This window comes from Canis lupus, chromosome 14 (assembly GCF_003254725.2).
Source record: "Canis lupus dingo isolate Sandy chromosome 14, ASM325472v2, whole genome shotgun sequence".
NCBI classification, from domain to species: Eukaryota; Metazoa; Chordata; class Mammalia; order Carnivora; family Canidae; genus Canis; species Canis lupus.
In genome coordinates, this window is record NC_064256.1 from 37,746,776 (window position 1) to 37,762,330 (window position 15,555).

General features: G+C 40.7%; 1 long non-coding RNA gene across 2 annotated transcripts in view; it reads left to right on the top strand.

The window, feature by feature from the left end:
• The first annotated feature begins 6,623 nt into the window (after positions 1–6,623).
• Positions 6,624–15,555, top strand: part of LOC125752479 (uncharacterized) — a 29,772-nt gene continuing 20,840 nt past the window's right edge. The window contains exon 1 of one of the 2 annotated variants that reach the window (XR_007402049.1): positions 6,624–7,256. This is a non-coding gene — a long non-coding RNA (uncharacterized LOC125752479). The remainder of the gene's footprint in view (positions 7,257–15,555) is intronic. The other variant, XR_007402048.1, reaches the window with a different exon arrangement.

The window sequence follows — 15,555 nt, forward strand, 5'->3', positions numbered from 1 at the left end:
TTCATTCTATTTAAAATATTAAATTTTGTAAATAGTTTAACATCCTTAGAAGCTAACATTTATTGAGTGCTTACTATATAGCAGGCACTATGCTAATAATTCTTTGTGCAATATTTAGTTCAGTCATTTCTACAAACATGAGGGAGATTGGCTTATTATTTTCATCTTATACATTTGGAAACTGAGACAAGATCAAAAAGGTTAAGTTACCTGAAGTTGCACATGTGTTTATTGTCAAAGACAATCTACTTCTAACTCCAAAGCCACTTAGCCACTGAACTACCAATTCAATAACTTGTTTCAATAGTCCATGTTTAATCATGTTTATCACCTTATCAACACAAAAATTCTAGGTGGAAATACTGGCTAAGCCATATATTGCAGTGGGATTTGCAAAGCAGTTCTTAACCTAGGATCCATGGATACCATGCAAGTTTATAAGTGCTTTAAAGACACTGCAAAATGCAGACATTTTATGCAAGCTGTGTGTGTGTTTTATGTATATAGGTGAGTATTCTTGTGGGGAAGAGCTTTAATTGAAGCCCAGGACCGAACAAAATGCTAAGAACAACATACTTTCTTGATAATTCAATTGTTTTTTTTATTTACTCAGTAAAAATTTCCTGAATATCAACCATGTGGCAAGTATTATATAAGGAGATGCTAAAATGAAAGACTCATTAAGATAAAACCCCTTTCTGTCATTTATTTTGTAACCAACCTTCATATCTTTCCTCATTCTTAGTTCCAGAATCTAACTTATATCATGCTTTAACTTAGAATTTAAAGCTCAGTAAAAAGTTAATACTGCTAAATATGTTCATTAGTTAATTCTAAAACATTACAGATACCATTTCCTACCAAACAAGAAAAAGAATCCTCTGTATTATCTTTTTATAAATTACATAATTATTCAATCTTTATTGTATTGCCTCAATTTTTTCAAGGTAATCAGTCTTCGAAAAAAGTAAACAACAACAAAAAAATGTTTTTAGCAATGACTTTAAGTCTTTTCATACTAGATTTGTTTTTTGGAACTCTTTTACTATCAAATGACAGAAACCCAACCTTAAATAATGACAGGAATTTATTCAGTCACACAGCTGAAGCCCTAAAGCACATTTCATCTTAGGTATGTGTGAGTCCAGAGTTCTAACAATAGTGTCAAGCTTCATTTCTCTGTCCATCTTTTAAATAGGCTCTTGCTATATGGTTAGAAATAGCTCCAGACCCTTATTCTATTAACTTAGCAACCTCAGCAGAAAAATAATATTCCCCAATCTCTCAGCAGAGAGGTCACAAGCAGTGTTTGAATTGCCCTGGGTTAAAAATGCTCAATGCTAATCCAATAGCTCCAGTAACTATGGTCAAAAAGCACCCAAGGCCAAGATCATGTGTCCACTCTTGGGGCTGAGGTGGGTGAGAAAAATTGCTCCACTCAAATAACATGGTATCCTAGAGATCAGAAAGCTTCTCTTACCATAATAGAGGTGAATGGTGCCTGATGGACCAAGATCACAGCTGTCCATCACACCAACATATATGTTTTCAGGAAACTGCCTATCAAGCTGATGGCCTGTCCTTTACCCAATGACAAACATCTTTTACTATGCACCAGGCATTTTTTTAGGCACTAGAGGTACAGGAAAGCAAAACAGGCAAAGATCCTGCCTTCATACATCTTATATTCTAGTTAGGAGAGATAGTCAATAAAGAAAGAAAATGAGTAAATTTTACAGTAAGACAAGGTGAAAAGCATTATGTAGAGATAATAAAGTAAGAATAAGATAAGAGAGAGGTATAGAGTTTATCAGAGGAGAAAGGGGGATTCAGTGTTCACATGGTCATGAAGTCTTCACTGGGTCACTCTGAACAAAGACTTGAAGTCAGTGAGAGGTGATTATACAGATATCAAAGGGTTTAGAGGTCAGACAAAAAGGAAACAGTACGTGCAAAGGCCCTGAGATAGGAACATTCATGACTTATTCAAGGTTTAGCAAAGGAGTACCTGAGATTGAGTGAGCAATAGGGAGAATATTAGGAGATGAGGTCAGAGAATAATGGCATGCCTTGAGAGGACTTTGGTTCTTACTCTGCGGGAAATAAAAAACCATTGGAGCATTTTAAATAGAGCTAAACTTTTTGAACAGGAATGCTCTGGATGCTGTGTTGAGAACAAGCAGAGTAGGGGGCCAGGGCAGAAGCATGGAGACCAGTTAAGAGGATTGGCAATAATCTAAGTGAGAGATGGTTACTTAGATCAGGAAAAAAGACAAGCTCAGTTCCAAGATCTTTAAGGGTGGAGTTGATATTAACTAAGGTGGGAAAGATCTAAGAAGGAGCAGACTGGGGGAGAGGGAAGGGAAAGATAAGAAAAACTACTGAACTTTACTATATTCAAATGAAATCTATTTTCAACCCCCCAACATGTTCATTTCTCCCCCGCTCAAGAAAGCTCCTTGCACGTACCAACACCTACTTTGTAGCTGGTCCTCTGCTAGGTGTTGTGAGTAAAGCCATATGCTCACAGCTTACAGGCTGTTTGAGATGACAGGATTTACTCACAGGGAACTTTAGTAATAGTAGAAGATTGGAGTAACCACCTGGAAAATGACATAAACTTTGTTGCAATAAGACTAATTCTGCACTGTGGTCTTGTAGGTGTTCAGATACAAGGCAGCTCAATTCTTCTGATCAAAATAAGGAAGGTATAATTGACAGGGCAGGATTTTGGTTGGATCCTGAAAGAAAAACTAGATTTGGATAGATATTGATTGTCTATATCTTGGCTGCCTTTATTCTTTAACAAGCTGTAGAGCAGGGCTTCTCAACTGTGGCTGCTTGTCAGAATCACCTGGAAAGTTTGCTTTAAAAAATGATTCTCATTTAATTGACATGGGATGAGTCTTGCACATCAAGAGTTTTTAAAGCTTCCCAGGAATTCCAATGGCAGGCAAAGTTGAGACCCACAGTATAAAGCAGAGGCTGGTAAACTATAGCCCCTAGGTCAAATTCAGCTGCTGCCTATTTTTGCATATAAAACTTTGTAAGAATACCCATTTGCTTACATATTGTCTGTGGCTGTTTTCATGCTATAACAGCAATGTTGAGTAGTTGTTATCCAGCCTAGAAAAAGTTTGCTGATTCATGGTGTGGTGAGAGGAGTCCACACTCCTGGTATCACACATACAAAATCTAAATCCTATTTCTACCAAGTAATAGCTGTGTGACTTAGGGCAAGTCACTTCACTTTTTGAAAAATGCTTCCTGCACCTGTAAAATAAAGATAACAGATCATGAGATTCAGAGAAGATTAATCTGGTAAAGAAAGCAGCATAGGAACTGGCTGGAGGAATTTTCAAAGAAGTCATTTTCCTTTCTTCTATATACTGAAAGGACCCGTCTTCCCAGAACCTTTCCTCTGCAAAAAAAAAAAAAAAAGAAGAAAAAAAAAAAAACAACAAAGAAAACCCGGAGTCCTTTTAATTTCTTGAAGACTTGTTATAGCCTTCATGGAGTGAAGGTTATATTATATGCCTCTTCATGTCTCAGCAGGTACACCTTAAGCAGGGCCTGCTGACATTCCAGTAACTAGATGCTCTTAAGAGGAGATCAAGATGGACCTACTTTGTATGTTACTGGGTAATGAAGAGTTTTTAGTGTGTTCTGGTGTATTTAATATGTAATATAATAAAAAGGACTTATGTGTCATGTCAAGGGGTAGAGCATAAATGATTATGACAAGGGAAATGGAAGATCAGATGGTATAACCTCAGTTGACAGCAGAATCAGCATGATTAACGTTCTTAGCTAAAATAGCCAGCTTTCAAAATCGTTGTTCCAGCCTTTCCAAGGAGCTGGGAACATGAGCTGTTTCATAATGAGAAATGACCAACTTAGTTTCCCGAGTCTCTAAAGGAATAAGGGACAATTCTTACATTTTCAGAAAGGTTTTAGAAGAAAGCTACTTGATTAAGGGCAGTGATATGAGAATGTGGCTTTGTAGAAGACCTTCAGCAAATCACATGTACATGCTTGTGTGTGCACACGCACACACACACACACACACACATACACACACTATCAGAAAGACAAATAGTTTTATACTCAACCCTGACTGCTGGTACTATAAACTACTGTCCCATGCTATGTCATTAGTGTCTTTGGCCATCATCTCCATGTGTGTGATTTTTTGTTCAAAGGGGCTTACAACAGTGACAATCTCAGAGGCTGCCTTACAACTTTTGTGGTCTCTAGATACTTTTGCCTTTGTAGGGTCCTTGTTTCATTACAAAATATTTATAATGGTATTCATGATTACATGAGTTTAAAGATGAATATAATCTCAGCTGAATTATATTTATTTTTTCTTTTGATTTTAAAAGAATCTAAAACATTTTCAATAATCCCTAAAAGTATAATGTACTCTTGGCACTGTGTGTTTTGTGCCTAATGGATAGATCAGCTATGGATATGTGTATACAAAGGTAATGCATCATATTACTTCAAGAATCAGAAATACTTCTAACAAGACTAGTTAAAAGCCACTTCTACTGTATTCTAAAATCCTGATCCTGAATGTCCTATTGGACATTTCCCAATGTATTGGTGGTGAAAAAAGGTGATCTTAACCAAATATGATTTATTCTTCTTGTCTGGATCAATGTTACATTTATTACTGTGACATAGTAATTGTCCTATTCCTACAGCTGTCTCCTTGTTACTCCTGTGTAGCCATCCAGAAATAGTGTCAAGAGAGAGGAGTGGACTGAAGATGAAGATGATAAAGAAGGCAGTGAGTTTAGGGTGCTGTGCATTGCCACCTGGGATTTCCATGGACAGATTGGTGTTGAGAAATATTCCCCCAAAACTATATCCTAAATACCAGTACAAAGACAGTTTCTCACACAATGATTCAGCTGAGGAAGATAGCAATCTGAGTGTGATATGGGGTAATTGGGCAGTGTTGGTTTGTTTTTCTGAGCAGGTATCCTCTTCCCAGAAAGCTCTACTTCAGTGGGCATGATTACTGAGAGTGAGGAAGATGAGTACAGAGTTACAGTCATAGGCTCTATACTTCAGCAGCACTTCAGAAATTGAAACAAGGGAAACTTCCTTGCAGTAGTCTGGAATGACAAGGACCATCATCAGATTGTAGGCTAGCCCTAATTTGGATGTTAGAATTACATGCATGGGCCTTGGTGCGCTTTTGACTTGTCTGTCCTTTGATGTGATCAAAGAAAGAAGCAAAAAAAAAAAAAAAAAAGAAAGAAGCAGGGGTTTCACTATAATCTCTCTTGGCCATTCTTTAAGTGGCTTGTGTTTATGTTTGGTGTTTGGTGAGTGTGCTTTACTTGGAGGAGGGGGTTTCCAATGAAAAGATATTACAAATTACAAAAGTAATTTTAAATTACTTTTAATTTAATTTTAAATTAAGTAGAATGTCAAGAAGATTAGCATATCACAATTCTGATTTCTTTACCAAAAGCAGACATCCAAAATGAGTTTTAATATGAAGAGATAAATAGAAAATACTCCTTAAATGATTTATGGAAACATGAGCCAGGAAGAGGGTAGGGGAGGAGACTATGTCAGACCTAACTCAAAAAGCAGCTATGCAAATCAATTTATTTCACAGAGTCATTTGTGGAACTATTGTTGATGGTATTTGTATTTGAATAAGAGCTTGTCTCTCTCATTACCCTGCTTCTCTCTTCCAGGAGCCTATAGTGAAGGCACAAACTTTTACCTGGGTGATTATAGCCGGTTGTCATGGAAACTGCTAGGAGGCACCCAATTCAGCATTATGACTTCACTGCAGGATCACAAGGAGGAGGAAGAGAGAGTGGGTTTAAATAAGAGACTTGCTAATTAATGGAGCGCCAGGGGACAGCTTTAAGAGAAAATCACACAGTAGATAAATCCAGGTTTTCAGGGCTCTCGAAAGGAATGATGGCAGTTCCAAAGGTGCTGTGGAAGTGTTTTCTCTGTGATCTGTCCCATTTTGGGTCTTCAGAGGCCAGTTTGCCTGACTCTGGAACAAGGTGGAAAGGGAACAGCTGTCTTTAACTTGCCAGCCAATTGAATTCAAGATGTGAAATGGCTCAACTAAGACCCCAGAAGATGTTGGTGGCTTTCCCAGTCCCTACATCACCCTTGCCCTTATGTTTGTGTTCAGGTTCTTGGAAGGAGCCATTTTGGGGGAATGGGCTCTCCTGCCCTGCTGGTTTTCTCTCTTCTCTTCCATTCTCACAAAATACAAATGATATACCTCCTTTTGATTCCTTCCTCCTTTCCTTGCCTTCTGGCCCACTTGTAAGGCTGTCTCTGGACCAGCTAGCAAAAATGCAAGAGCATCTGGTATAGCAGAGACTGAATAAAATTTGAAAACACCATTGTATGCGTTAGTCCACAAATATCAGCAGCTAGGAGGGGAATGGGAAAATTATTTTCTCACTGGCCATCCATTTTAAAACACAACATTTCAAATGTATCAGATTTCATTTTACAAATATTTTCTTAGTGTCATTTACTGATATGGGTGTTGTGGAGTTTAGTCAGGTAAATCAGACAGATTCTTCCTATCAGTAAGCCTCCTTTACACAGGAGAAATAAGTCTGTGATGCCTGATGAAATGGAATTTAAATAATATGCCAGCCTCTTTTCTGTGTTGAGAGAAGTCACACTGAGATGAGTCTCAATATCCATACTTTGTGCATTTATGTTGAACCTATATAATTTTATTTGACTCATAAATATGTATGGTACCACTTCACTAGATGCAAGGTCTGCTGAGTTTATGCCAGTGTCTAGAGCATAAACTAGTGTGTGCTAGGGCAGGGACCAAGTCTAGTCTGTAGTCATGGCAGGTGGCTACTCTAAGCCCAGCTCCTTGGCAAGGTGGTTGAGCTTTACTAACAATAACTGAGCATGTGTTTGTGACATGTGAGATCTGTGATCTTTTAGTTCAAACTTCAGGCCCCACTGTGCCTTGGAAGAGATTTCAACCAACTGCAGCAAGGCCACAACAGTGGGAAAGCATCCATCAGGCTCCCTGGGACAGATGTCCCATAAAGATCCCATGTGGAACAAGCAAAGCAACAGTGGTAATGAACTGACCAAGGTGACCTCTTTCTCTTGGCACTTGCAAGCAAGACTAACCTCTTCAAACTAAGTAAGTCCTCAGTTATTGAACAATTTGGAGTGGAAAAGAGGCCTCAACGGTGAAATAATAGGCTTTCTGCTAATATAAACATGTGAGTGCTCAATCAATTAATTGGGTAAATAAAAGAATGAAAGTCAAATTCTTTTACTGGTCTCTGGGATCTCTCTCGTACATTTCTGTGAACGTATTTCTTGTCAACCTTACCCTGCTCACTCAACCTCAAGCAAGCCAGCCTCTGCTGTTCCTCAAACATTCTCTCACCTTAGGACCTTCACACTCACTGATAATCCCTATGCCCAAAACACCCTTCTCCCTGAGATCTTCCCTCATAGCCTTATAGCACTCCTTCCTCCCAGCATGCTCAGTCTTCCTATCCTCCTATCCTATCCTATCCTATCCTATCCTATCCTATCCTATCCTATCCCAGTTGCTTTCATCCACAGAAATAATTATCTGACTTTGTACATTTGCCAGTTTTTCACCTCTTACCTCTATTGGAATGTGAATTCTACAAAGACAGGGGCTTTGTTTTGTTTTCTGCTGTTCCACCAGCACCTAGAATTGTGTTTAGCCCATAATAGATGCTTAACATGTATTTGTTGTTGAAGGAGATGTGAATCTATTTGTATTCCAAGTTGAAGGAGTGTATTCTTACACATTGTGAAGAAATACCACTATGAGATAGGAATTGAACACCATAAGAGAGAGCCAGACCAAGTACCCTTGGACTCTAGAAGGAGAAGAGATGATCCCAACTGAGGGAAATCAAGGAACAGTTGATGAAAAAGGGACCATTTGATGCTGGAAAGATGGGTAGAAGTTGAACATTTGAGGGATGGAAGGGAAGTTTAAGTGAAAGACATAACACAAACAAATGCATAAAGTTGTTGAGAACAGCTCCTTTGAAGTTTGCTCTTTAATCTCATTATGTAAGGCAATGTTTTCAGTACTTCTTGCCATGAAAAAAAAATTAAACTCAGCTGGGTGGCATTGATGACATCACCCAACTTTATTTATTTATTTTTTAAAAGATTTTATTTATTTATTCATGAGAGACACACAGAGAGAGAGAGAGGCAGAGACATAGGTAGAGGGAGAAGCAGGCTCCATGCAGGGAGCCCAATGTGGGACTCGATCCCAGGACTCCAGGATCACACCCTGGGCTGAAGGCAGGCACTAAACCACTAAGCTACCCAGGGATCCCCAACATCACCCAACTTTGGAGTCAAATCTAAAGCAAACTTTCACTGGAATTTACTGTTGAACAAAATTATGGTTGCTTTTTATTTTATTAATACACTTAGACTTAATTCAAATAAATGAAGATAATACTTTGCATAATATCTATAACAGTAGTTTTTTTGTTTATTACAAACTGGACACTCTGCTAATCACTTTATATATAGTGTCTAACTTAACCCTTTCAACAATCCTATTGGGGGAAGCAATAATTTTACTTCCCTTTTACAGATCAGAAAGAAAACTGAGGCATAGAGATATAACTTGTCCAATTTCACACAGCTAGTATATGATAAATCCAAATATTTCAATACATGCCTGTCTGATTCCAGAGCATATTCTTATAAGTCAAAAGAATTAATTTTCAATGCAACAAGATAGACTGAATGCAAAAAAGGAAAAGAAAAGAAAAGAGAAAGAAAAGAACTCTTTTTAACCAGACCAAGGGAATACAGAAAAGAGAGCAGGAGAAAAGATGACCTGAAGTGTAATTGAGCTTAGATTTTGAAGGGCCTTGCTTCTTGGTTGCTCTATTCTCTAGAAAATAACAAATTCCAATTCCATGAAGCTTGTAATGACACACCAGAGGCTTGTATGTAAAATAGGTGTAGACACAGAGCCAGTCAGGTAGGACAAAGGAGGAGCAAACATCCCAACCCACACACCCATTCCCATCTCTGAGAACCCCTAAGGCACTGCTGTGCAGAGTCTGAAAATCACTGTTCTATAAATAGGGAGCTATTAGAGGTATTTGGGCTGAGAGGCTAGACTAGAACTTTGTTTCAAAAAGATGAATCTGGCAACCAAAAGACAAATTGGAGAGAGAAGGAATCAGCAGTAGGAAAACCATTTCTGAAGATTCTTGCCACAGTCTATGGGAGAGGGAATGAAAGTCATAACTTAGGCCTGACCACGAATCATTAATTCTTGAATTAGAACCCTGGCGATGTGCATGGAAAAGTGACTACTGGGAGAAAAGCAGGAATAGGTGGTAGGATTGGGGAAATTGACTGAGGTAGTAGTTATCCAAATGGGCACCACAAGCTCAGGGTTGGCTCACAGCTATGCGACATCCCCGAGGGAAGATATAAGCGTCCAGCCATGCTGCAGGTCAGAGAGATGTTCACCTGGTTCTTCCCACTTAGTTCTCTGCAGGATCCAAGCCTGAAATTTGAGGTGTGGGAAGTCAAGGAAACAAATGGGAGAGCCAGGGAAAATGTTGGAGCCTAACAGACCAATGTTTCCAGCTTAGCTCCCATACTCAGACTGCTGAGCCCAGTGGGAGAAAATCACACAGCTCTATGTACAGGTACCACTGAAGGGACATTTTTGCTTTGGTGAAAAAGCCATGAAGTCCCTCACGGGGCCCTCATCAATTTAGTCTCCATCTTCTTGACAAACTATCAGGACTCTTTGAGCCCCCTACTCCACTTATTTTCGGTAAGTGGCCACGTTTCTTCTCTCTGGGGCTGATAAATTCCAGCCCAGAATTTTAAATGCTATTTTGATAGTGAAGATTCCAGAACCTGTTTCTCTTACCATGACTTTTCTGTGCCCCAAACTACTTACCTCATATATCCATTGAATATCCCATAGACCTCTCAAACTTGGCATGGCCTAAATAGAACTTGATTTCTACCTTTAAATCTATTCTTCCTCATGGCTTTTCCCATTATTATAAACAGCAACACCATTCACCGAGATGCATTAACTTGAAACCTAAACACCATCCTTGCTTCCCATCCATTGGCAAGTCTTGCCTGTTCTACCTCAGAATACATCTTTCACAAATCCATCCTCTCCACTAATACAATCACCATCTCATCCAAACCTACATCATCAACACTTAGGTCACAAGCACAATCTCCTAACTGGTCTCTTCGTCAGCCCTCTGCTGCCTACCTTTCACTTTACTTCCCACACATCCAAAGTTCTCCATTTATTCATATTCATCCTAATTCACCTCTTAGTACCCTCCAACACTATTAGTCACTTCCTCTTTTTAAAATTCTTTCCCCCTTGATTTCCAAGATGCCAGTTGGTTTTCCTCCAACTGTTTGGGCTACTTCTTGTTTGTCTTCTTTTCAGGCTCATCCTCTTCAGTGACCATTAAATAGTAGAGATCCTCCAGGCTTCATCCTAAAATCTCTTCTTTTCTTCTTCTATACTCTATTCCCCTGACCTCACTAGTGCCCGTATATCAATTACGCTGACAACTAACATATTTGTATCCAAAGTCTGGAAATCTCCTTTGAGCCCAGACCTGTATATTCAGCTGGTTCTTTGACATCTTAGATGACTAAAAGTATCTTAAATTTATCATTTTCAAAACTAAACTAAAATTAAATTCCTTCCCCAAACCTGGTCCTCTTCTGAGGTTCCTAAGCCCAATGAATAGTCTTATATTCCACTAATTGCACAAGCCAGAACCCAAGAGTCACCCATAAAACCCCATTCTCCCTCATCTCTCCTCTTGTCCCTATGTCCAATTCAATTAGAAATGAGGAAACTACCTCCCAGCCTGAGCAAATGATTTCAGCTCTCTATGCTTCTATCTTTGCTCTTATGAATTTGGTCTTGTAACAGAATCTACCACATGGGGCTGCTGTGTGTACTAAATGAAGTAATCTATGCAAAGTGTATAGGTTGCTGCTTGACATTAAAACAACAATATTCCACAACTGTTAGCTATGACTTTAATCCAATTTATAACCAAATCCCATCAATTTTTTACTCTAAATTAATTTTGAATCCGTTCATTTCTCTCCTCCCCCTTTGCTACCCTAACCAAAAACCACCACTATCACTCCCCTGGACCCCTGCAGTGCAATGGAGCAGCCTCTCAACAGGTCCACCCTGTTCCCCTTGCCACCCTCCCCTCCCAAATATCCCCTCCACACTGCAGGCAAAATGCTCTCTTCAAAATGCAAATCAAATGGCATCTTACCTACTATCTCCACTTCCCCACTTCTTCCTGTTTTTCAGGGACGTCCTGCTGGGTTTAGCACCAATTTCAAAATTCCTTACCAGGGCCCTGCATGTGTCAGGCCCAGCTACCTCTGCAGCCTTCTGGTGCCCACACCACCCTTTCTCTCACTCTGTGCTCCAGACACAGGAGACTCCTTTGGGCTCTTGTCTGTTCCATACTCACTGCTACCCAGGACATCTGCACAGGTCATTCATTCTGTCTGGGAGCCCTTCCCTCACCCCCCTTCTCTCCCTCCCTCCCCTCTTGTGCTAACTCAAGCCCCAATTCATCCCTGCAAATCCCTGCTCCAGAACTGTGCCTGCAGGGAAGTCTCTCCTGACCTCCCTGACTCCATCAGATTTCCACACTGCACCCTCAGTACACTGGCAAGCCTCTCTCCCTGTATGGCATCTGACACAGCTGCCATGCTCTAATGCCCGGGGTGGTATTCAGTGAGGTCTGTTGGACCCCACTAGCCTCTGTCTGAGTGCCATGAGGACAGGGGTAAGCCCGCTTTGGTTCACCTCAGACCCCCTGCTTGGAGTGTACTGTCCAGCAAAGAGTAGGCATTCCCCAAGTGCTTGTTGGACAGGTGTGTGACTCACTAGTAGTCTCAGTGAACTCTTACAGAAGGCTGAAGATCCTGAGCCAATGGCTGCCTGTACCCAGCCTGCTGCCACTTCTGTCCCAGCACCAACGTGCCTGCCTTCCCAGAGCCAGGCAGCTGTGTGGGTTGCTGAGTTCTGGTTTGAGTTCTGGTTTGAGACTGCAGACTCTGTGGGATCCTGAGGTGGAGAATTGGTGCAGGACTTTCTCCTTGGTGGGCTGCTGGAGAGCCTGGAGACCAGCACTGGACAGTCCCCAGAGAAGGGCTGGAAAGACATGATTTCTGGAAAGAGCGCAACACTCAGAATTCCAGGTATTCGTGGCTCTGTGTGAGTGCTTGTCCTCTCTGGCCACCAACACGTCAGGGAGGAAATGCAGAGGTGGCCACAATCCTTCCTATGCTGGAGCCTGGGAATGAGAGGAGTCCTTCACTCAGAATGGCTTCCACTGCATGCCTCATCAGCCCTCATTAGGGCTGTGTGCTGGTTGCATTATCAACTCACGTGGAAGAGAACACTCTTCCTTCTACCACTGCAAAACTGCCATAACTTGGAGAATTTTAACAACTATTTATGAGCTCCAGTGAGTGACAAAGAAAAGAAAAGAAGAATTCATCTGGGGGCCCAGAAGCCAGAAGGGGCATATTGTTTTGATCAGAGCAAACAGAGCCATATTCAGCAAACAAAGCTGAAGAAGGAAGAGAAAACTAATGTGAAGAAAAGTAACAATGAGAGAGCTCAAGAAGATTAGCATGCATTACATAAAAGACTTTCTGAAACTAAAGGATGATTTCCCAAATAAATAGTTGAGTTAATTAATTAAATGAGAGAGAAATCAGTCTTGGGATGAAAATTAATGTCTGAAGACACATGGAAGTAATATTTCAAAGCACAGAGCAAAAAAATACTTCTGAGTAAAGGTAAGAGAGTTGGAAATTTGACCTAGAAAATCTAATGTATGACTACAAAAAGAGAGAAAGAAATAGGAAAAAGAAAGTATAGTTGAATTCCACTATAATGTGATAAATGAGGTCCAAAAGATCCATTGTACAAAATGTGAGGTGAGAATTATTAAGGGATCAAGCATGACCAGGAGCAGCCTATGTCAACTGCCAGTCTGGAATCCCCTAGACAGATGTCCTGCTGTGTAACCTAAAATCATAGGGCCCAGCTGGGTTTGGGCACTACCTGCCGACAACCCTCTGCTCCAACTTAAATACCAGTGGGAACAATTCTAGGCGTTGTGGCTGGCTGGGACATCTAGGCTGATAGTAGTCATTCTTGGCATCATCCAGCTGGTTGGTACCCCATTTCATTAATTTGATCTGGGGAGGCTGGACCAGAAGAAAACTAGGTGAGATTGCCTGCAGTTTCTCCACTTGGCTATGCTGTCATTACCTTTGCATCTCTCCTGCTGTCTGCCACACAGAGCACATCATTTGGGGCCATTCCTGTTTGAGAAGGGAGCTGGGCAAATGAAGACAGTCATATCAAGCAGTGATACAGGTTTGCATATCATGGTTCATTTCAGTATGTATGTACCATGGTACAGTACACATTGTACTATAAGAAAAGAAGGTTGCGGGGATCCCTGGGTGGCGCAGCGGTTTAGCGCCTGCCTTTGGCCCAGGGCGCAATCCTGGAGACCCGGGATCGAATCCCACGTCGGGCTCCCGGTGCATGGAGCCTGCTTCTCCCTCTGCCTATGTCTCTGCCTCTCTCTCTCTCTCTCTCTCTCTGTGTGTGACTATCATAAATAAATAAAAAATTTAAAAAAAAAAAGAAAAAGAAAAGAAGGTTGCCTTCACTAAAGAAATCCTCGCAGATTGAAACCACTTACAATGTTCCAAGCAGGATCAGAGAGAAATGCCACTGATATTAAGTACAGATTTGTAAAATTCCTGAGCTAGAATTAGAATAAAAATTGACAAGCTTCTAGCCAAAAGTAGTAAGTAAATGACAAAGGAAAATGATCAGACTGGTATTTGCAACACAGGATGTTAGAAGATGGTAAAATAATATCAACATTACATTACGTAGAATAAAAAGTAATAAAACCCAGGGAACACATTCCTACATGAGATAGCACCTAAAAGAAAACAATTGAAAATAGATAAAATTCAGAAGATGCACTGAGCTCCTCTCAAAAATATTCAAGCCCAAAACAAATGAACAAGAAGAAACCTTGAAATAGAGGATGATGATAAGATGAGGAGACAGTGGTTAGCCATGAATACTGTCAACCATTTGGATGAAATGGGTTAAAAAGAGTTTGGGTTAAAAAAGAGTCTGACTGGGTACCTAGGTGGCTCAGAGGCTGAGCATTTGCCTTCCGAGCCTGCTTTTTCTTCTACCTATGTCTTTGTCTCTCTCTTTCTGTCTCTCATGAATAAATAAATAAAATCCTTAAAAAAGGGGGTGGGGGGGATCCCTGGGTGGTGCAGCGGTTTAGCGCCTGCCTTTGGCCCAGGGCGCGATCCTGGAGACCTGGGATCGAATCCCACGTCGGGCTCACGGTGCATGGAGCCTGCTTCTCCCTCTGCCTATGTCTCTGCCTCTCTCTCTCTCACTGTGTGCCTATCATAAATAAATTAAAAAAAAAAAAAAAGGTCTGACTTCTGTTTTCCACAATATGTTGGGTGAGATATCTTGAAACCTTCCCATTATAAAATATTTGAAAGTATTAGATAAAATATTCAAACCCCCCCCTTTTTTTTAGATTTTATTTATTTATTCATGAGAGACACAGAGAGAGAAAGAGAGGCAGAGACACAAAGCAGAGGGAGAAGCAGGCTCCATGCAGGGAGCCCAACGTGGGACTCAATCCCAGATCTCCAGAATCACGCCCTGGGCTGAAGGTGGCACTAAACCACTGAGCCACCCGGGCTGCCCAAAACCCCTTTTAAATGTACTCTAAGCTGCAACAAAGTACAGATTTTTTCAATGGTTAGAACCAAGTGAGTTCACAAGTCAAAGTTAAGTGGACTGTGACACCATGGGGCTACCCCCGGGGGCATCTGCCAAACTCTTATGGCCTAGAGCTTCTTCCTATCCACCACATGCAGTGCAGACAGGAGAGTGGGGAATGTGACCAGAGACCTCTCAAGAAGCCCTGACCACAAAGATCTACAAGCCCAAGGAAAAGGTAAACTAGAAAAATTCCACCACACAAAGGCAGAGAGAAAGAGAAATTTCTGTCTCTGCCAGTCTTGGGTGAAGGAGGAATAAAAAGCTCCTTTGAGAATGTGTGACTGTAGGCTGACCGGCATGCCTTTTTCAGATCCAAATTAATTTACGTGATTGGCGCGGTTGAAAAAACTACAAAGTAAGAATTTCAGATGGATTTGTATCCCCAGGTGTCTGATGAAAATAAACAAATGCTTTCAGGAGAAATGCACTTTCAACTCCTCAAAGAATTCCCCCAAATTAAGTTCTAATGGAGGCAAAGTCAGTAAAAATACAAGGCAATGGGACTCTAGGAGCTGAATCAGCAGAAGCAATAAAAAAAATGGAATCAGACCTCAGAGAATGAAAATATTGAAATGGCTGGAAAATTAACATGGATAGCTCTCATGGGC